The sequence below is a fragment of the Syngnathoides biaculeatus genome, chromosome 21 (assembly GCF_019802595.1).
Source record: "Syngnathoides biaculeatus isolate LvHL_M chromosome 21, ASM1980259v1, whole genome shotgun sequence".
NCBI lineage: Eukaryota > Metazoa > Chordata > Actinopteri > Syngnathiformes > Syngnathidae > Syngnathoides > Syngnathoides biaculeatus.
This window is the reverse complement of record NC_084660.1, coordinates 1,548,738-1,554,737: the sequence shown is the minus strand read 5'-3', so window position 1 is coordinate 1,554,737 and position 6,000 is coordinate 1,548,738.

Here is a 6,000-nt window from a genome sequence, read left to right as displayed (position 1 = left end):
CTTTCGAGCGACTGCGGTAAGTTGGCGCCGAATAACCCTCGCAGGAAGTTGAAACAAAAGTTCGAAAACTGGGGGGGGGGGGGGGGGGGGGGTTAATTGAATTGTAAGCCTTGTCACAGAAGATTACCGAGTACTCCAAACAGCACATTAATTGCGTTATTAGCTCCAACGTGGATTCGTGCACCGGCTATTTTTTGTTTTTCTCGCCCGGTAATTACAGCTCCTCTGTCTGTGCATTTTAATGCACTGTGACGGACAGAAAAAAACAAAACAAAAACAAAAAAAAAAAAACCAAATAGCTCCAACACGACTCTCGATCCGCCGCGTTGGCGTCGACAAAACCGGGATTAAGATCTCGGATTTGGATAGGGACTTTGTGTGACGATAAAGGGGATTGGATTCTCTGATTAGAGGAGGGAGTTGGAACGTTCTGGAAGAGCCATTTCGGTCTTTTTGGTGACTTTTTAAAAAAATGAAAAATAAAAATTGGAGCCAGGAACGAGGTCAAGACCGCTTCACTTCTCGCCGCGATCTGGCAAGGATCGTCGTCAGCCCGACGGACGCCCGACAGCGACTGATTCCGTTGCGGCGCCATTCGCCGCGGACTATGCGTTGACATAAATATCGCGTACAAACGATAACCGTCCGTGCGGCCCGTCCGGCGTGGCGTGACGAGTCGAGGGGTGCAGACTGCGGTCTGGGAGCGAGTCGGGAGGGAGCCTGGAACTGGATTTAGACTGGACCACAAAAAAATGAGCAATTGGGTTCTCATTCCCGAGCATCCCGTCGTCAAGAATGCTCGAACGGAGCCGTTACGGCGCCGCCTCCGTCCGACAAATGCGGGACTGTTTTCGCGGGTGACGTGAGGATTTCAAAGGGGAAGTGGTTTCTGGATGGAGGAAGGTGGTTTTTAGGACTGAGAGGGGTTTCGTCCATCCGACCATCTTCTGTTTCTCCCTCACGGTTCAGGAAGTTAGGGGTGTAAAGATATGTGTTTTTCACGCTCCAGCCGCATGTTACCATCCGTTTCCTTAGCCGCCTATCCTCACGAGGGCCGCGGGGAGTGCTGGAGACCGTCCCGGCTGTCAACGGGCAGGAGGCGGGGTACGCCCTGAACCGGTTCCCTGCCAATCGCAGGGCACATAGAGACGGACAACTGCACTCACAATCACACCTACGGGCAATTTTGAGCGTTCAATTAATGTTGCACATTTTTGGGATGTGGGAGGAAACCGGAGTGCCCCGGAGAAAACCCGCCCAGGCTACGGGGAAAACCTGCAAACTCATTTTCCTCACGGGCCGCATTGGAGTTCCGGCTTCCCTCAACGGGGGCCGTTGTGACTGTGAAACAATAAAAATATTAAACAGGGTTAATTGACAAACTAGTTTTGGAATCAGAACTCATGTGTTTTTCAACTGGCAGCACAAAAAAAAATGCTTGTAATATTTCAACTTCATCGTTTATGATCGTGACAGTTGGAATTTTTGGTACAGATTTTGCAAAAATCATGACAATTGACACTAGATTTGGCTCCGCGGACCACATAAAATCATGCGGCGGGCCAGATCCGCCCCCCGGGCCTTAAGTTTGACACCGGTGCCTTACCAGGCAACGCAAAACAAATCAGCGGAGATTAAAAATGACACCCTTGGGAACATGAATTTCGGTAGCCATCTTGATTACGTCTCGAGAAGCCATGCGTGAAAAGACAGGAAGTTGGCTAACGCGGCGACAGTTTGGATATTTCAGATAAATTTGTCTGGATTGTGTCCAAAAGGCAACACGACGTTGCGAAACAATTTACTTGTGGTCTTTTCTCGCGGGGAGGGGAGGGGGGTGGTCCATGCGACCGAAGTTCGAAACGAATCTTGACCAGTTCCGCTTCCCGTTGTTTCTTCGGAGGCACCGTCTCTAATCTAGCGGCAAAGCCGTGAGCTCGCTTCCCGCCGAGCCAGGAGCGCGTGTTTGGAAATATTCCTCCGCCTTCCAGATGAACCGGGCGGCCGAGCCGCTAACGGCTGTGTATGGAAGTATTCCTCCGCCTTCCAGATCCACCAAGTGGCTCACAATTGGGTATGGAAGTATTCCTCTGCCTTACAGATCAACCGAGCGGCTCACAATTGGGTATGGAAGTATTCCTCCGCCTTCCAGATCAACCGAGCAGCTCACAGTGGGGTATGGAAGTATTCCACCGCCTTCCAGATGAACCGAGCGGCCGAGCCGCTAACGGCTGTTTATGGAAGTATTCCTCCCCCTTCCAGATCAACCGAGCGGCTCACAATTGGGTATGGAAGTATTCCTCCGCCTTCCAGATCAACCGAGCAGCTCACAGTGGGGTATGGAAGTATTCCGCCGCCTTCCAGATGAACCGAGCGGCCGAGCCGCTAACGGCTGTTTATGGAAGTATTCCTCCCCCTTCCAGATCAACCGAGCGGCTCACAATTGGGTATGGAAGTATTCCTCCGCCTTCCAGATCAACCGAGTGGCTCACAGTGGGGTATGGAAGTATTCCTCCGCCTTCCAGATGAACCGAGCGGCCGAGCCGCTAACGGCTGTGTATGGAAGTATTCCTCCGCCTTCCAGATCAACCGAGCGGCTCACAATTGGGTATGGAAGTATTCCTCCGCCTTCCAGATGAACCGGGCGGCCGAGCCGCTAACGGCTGTGTATGGAAGTATTCCTCCGCCTTCCAGATCCACCAAGTGGCTCACAATTGGGTATGGAAGTATTCCTCTGCCTTACAGATCAACCGAGCGGCTCACAATTGGGTATGGAAGTATTCCTCCGCCTTCCAGATCAACCGAGCGGCTCACAGTGGGGTATGGAAGTATTCCTCCGCCTTCCAGATGAACCGAGCGGCCGAGCCGCTAACGGCTGTGTATGGAAGTATTCCTCCGCCTTCCAGATCAACCGAGCGGCTCACAATTGGGTATGGAAGTATTCCTCCGCCTTCCAGATCAACCGAGCGGCTCACACTGGGGTATGGAAGTATTCCTCCGCCTTCCAGATGAACCGAGCGGCCGAGCCGCTAACGGCTGTGTATGGAAGTATTCCTCCGCCTTCCAGATCAACCGAGCGGCTCACAGTGGGGTATGGAAGTATTCCTCCGCCTTCCAGATGAACCGAGCGGCCGAGCCGCTATCGGCTGTGTATGGAAGTATTCCTCCGCCTTCCAGATCAACCGAGCGGCTCACAATTGGGTATGGAAGTATTCCTCCGCCTTCCAGATCAACCGAGCGGCTCACAGTGGGGTATGGAAGTATTCCTCCGCCTTCCAGATGAACCGAGCGGCCGAGCCGCTAACGGCTGTTTATGGAAGTATTCCTCCCCCTTCCAGATCAACCGAGCGGCTCACAATTGGGTATGGAAGTATTCCTCCGCCTTCCAGATCAACCGAGCGGCTCACAGTGGGGTATGGAAGTATTCCTCCGCCTTCCAGATGAACCGAGCGGCCGAGCCGCTAACGGCTGTTTATGGAAGTATTCCTCCCCCTTCCAGATCAACCGAGCGGCTCACAATTGGGTATGGAAGTATTCCTCCGCCTTCCAGATCAACCGAGCGGCTCACAGTGGGGTATGGAAGTATTCCTCCGCCTTCCAGATGAACCGAGCGGCCGAGCCGCTATCGGCTGTGTATGGAAGTATTCCTCCGCCTTCCAGATCAACCGAGCGGCTCACAATTGGGTATGGAAGTATTCCTCCGCCTTCCAGATCAACCGAGCGGCTCACAGTGGGGTATGGAAGTATTCCTCCGCCTTCCAGATGAACCGAGCGGCGAGCCGCTAACGGCTGTTTATGGAAGTATTCCTCCCCCTTCCAGATCAACCGAGCGGCTCACAATTGGGTATGGAAGTATTCCTCCGCCTTCCAGATCAACCGAGCGGCTCACAGTGGGGTATGGAAGTATTCCTCCGCCTTCCAGATGAACCGAGCGGCCGAGCCGCTAACGGCTGTGTATGGAAGTATTCCTCCGCCTTCCAGATCAACCGAGCGGCTCACAATTGGGTATGGAATTATTCCTCCACCTTCCAGATCAACCGAGCGGCTCACAGTGGGGTATGGAAGTATTCCTCCGCCTTCCAGATGAACCGAGCGGCCGAGCCGCTAACGGCTGTGTATGGAAGTATTCCTCCGCCTTCCAGATCAACCGAGCGGCTCACAATTGGGTATGGAAGTATTCCTCCGCCTTCCAGATCAACCGAGCGGCTCACAGTGGGGTATGGAAGTATTCCTCCGCCTTCCAGATCAACCAAGCGGCCGAGCTGCTAACGGCTGTGTATGGAAGTATTCCTCCGCCTCCCCGAGCGGCCGAGCCCCTTACGACTGCGCATGGAAATATTCCTCCGCCTTCCAGATCAACCGAGCGGCCGAGCCGCTAACGGCTGTGTATGGAAGTATTCCTCCGTCTTCCCGATCAACCGTTACTGCTATTTCATCAGCGCTGGGCATAAACAGTGTCCCGTGTAATCGAGCCTTTGTCGCGGCACGGTACACGTCACATCCGCGCACCTAGGTAGTAATTGGATGGAGTACATATCACATGACCTATTGGATACATTGTTAATGCAAACCACTGGATTTCCCCTTTAAAAGTCACATTATCCTGTCTGGGCTCTTCAATGGGCCCTCTGAAAAGACTTTTTTTTCGCGGAGGACTTTATTTTCTTCAAACGGCACATAGACATTTGTCAAATGAGGCTCGCGTCTACTTGTTTGCGTAATGAGGCTCATCAGTTAGTCATTTAGATCTTCCCGACGTGCTTTTTTTTTTTTTTATTCACTGCAAGCCTCCATCCGTTCCCTAATAAAACTCAAAATGACCCATTTGCACGACGGAAACGGGCATATTTAATCCGTCGGCGCGCCGGACGAATCCATTAAACGTGGACGTCACGGATGTTGACGGCGTTTTTTGGGGGTTTTTTTTGTGATTGATGGAACTCGGCGGTCGCTAAAGAGTTAGCGACGAGACGCCAAGGCAAAAAACGGCCGCCATCGGCCCAGAGCCCCAAGTAACGCGCTAGCTAGCCGCGTTAGCGTCCGCCTCAATCTCACTCCGCGTTCACGTCCGCCGCCGACAAAACCGACACTAAAACATCGCAATCCTGTTGTTGTTGTTGTTTTTCTAATTAATACGCTGCGTCTCGGGCACACTCGAGGTAATTAACTAACCCCCCCCCACCCCCCTTGCCGGCGCCGCACGGCAGATGGTGATTGAAAATGCAAGGATGAGTCCCTCAATCAAGCGCCATTTGTCAGCGGCCATTAATTATCCAGCGAAAGAATACATCCGGTCCCCAAAGTTGATCGTTTAGAAAGCGAAAGACGACGACGGTCCGTCTGTTCCTCATTACTCTTTAACGGCGGAAAGTGCTGAAACTCGAAACGTCGTGTGGGGAGATTTGCGATTTTAATAGCGCCGTCGTTAGCGTTCTCCCATAAGGTGGCATGAAAAGACTCGGAAGACGACGAGAGAAAACCCGAGATGAAAGGGCTCGGAAAAAAAACGGGTGGAAATGACGCAATGCGCCCCCTCCCCAAAAAAAAAATAATAACATTGCTCGATAACAATTTTCTTCCATTTTTGTTGACTGGTGTCAGCATTTCAGTGTTGGCCTCACAGTTCTGACGTCTCGGGTTCAAACCCGGCCCCGCCGGTGTAGAGTTTGCATGGGTTTACTCCCGGCAGTCAGGTTTCCTCCCCACATCTAAAAAAAAAAACCCAAAACATGATTTGCAATCGCGGGCAGCATAAAACTCACTCGGCGGGCTGGATCTGGCCCCCGGGCCTCAAGTTTGACACCTGCGCGTCGGGCACTCTAAATTGCCCGTGGGTGAGATTGTGCGTGCAGAAAAATGGGTGTGCCCCGCGCACTGCCCGACGGCAGCTCTGATAGGCTCTATTTAGCGCTCCTCGGCCCTTGTGAGGATAAGCGGCGACGACGGAACTGAGGTGAAAGGGTTCGAAAAATGGGTGAAAATGACGCAATGTACCCCCCC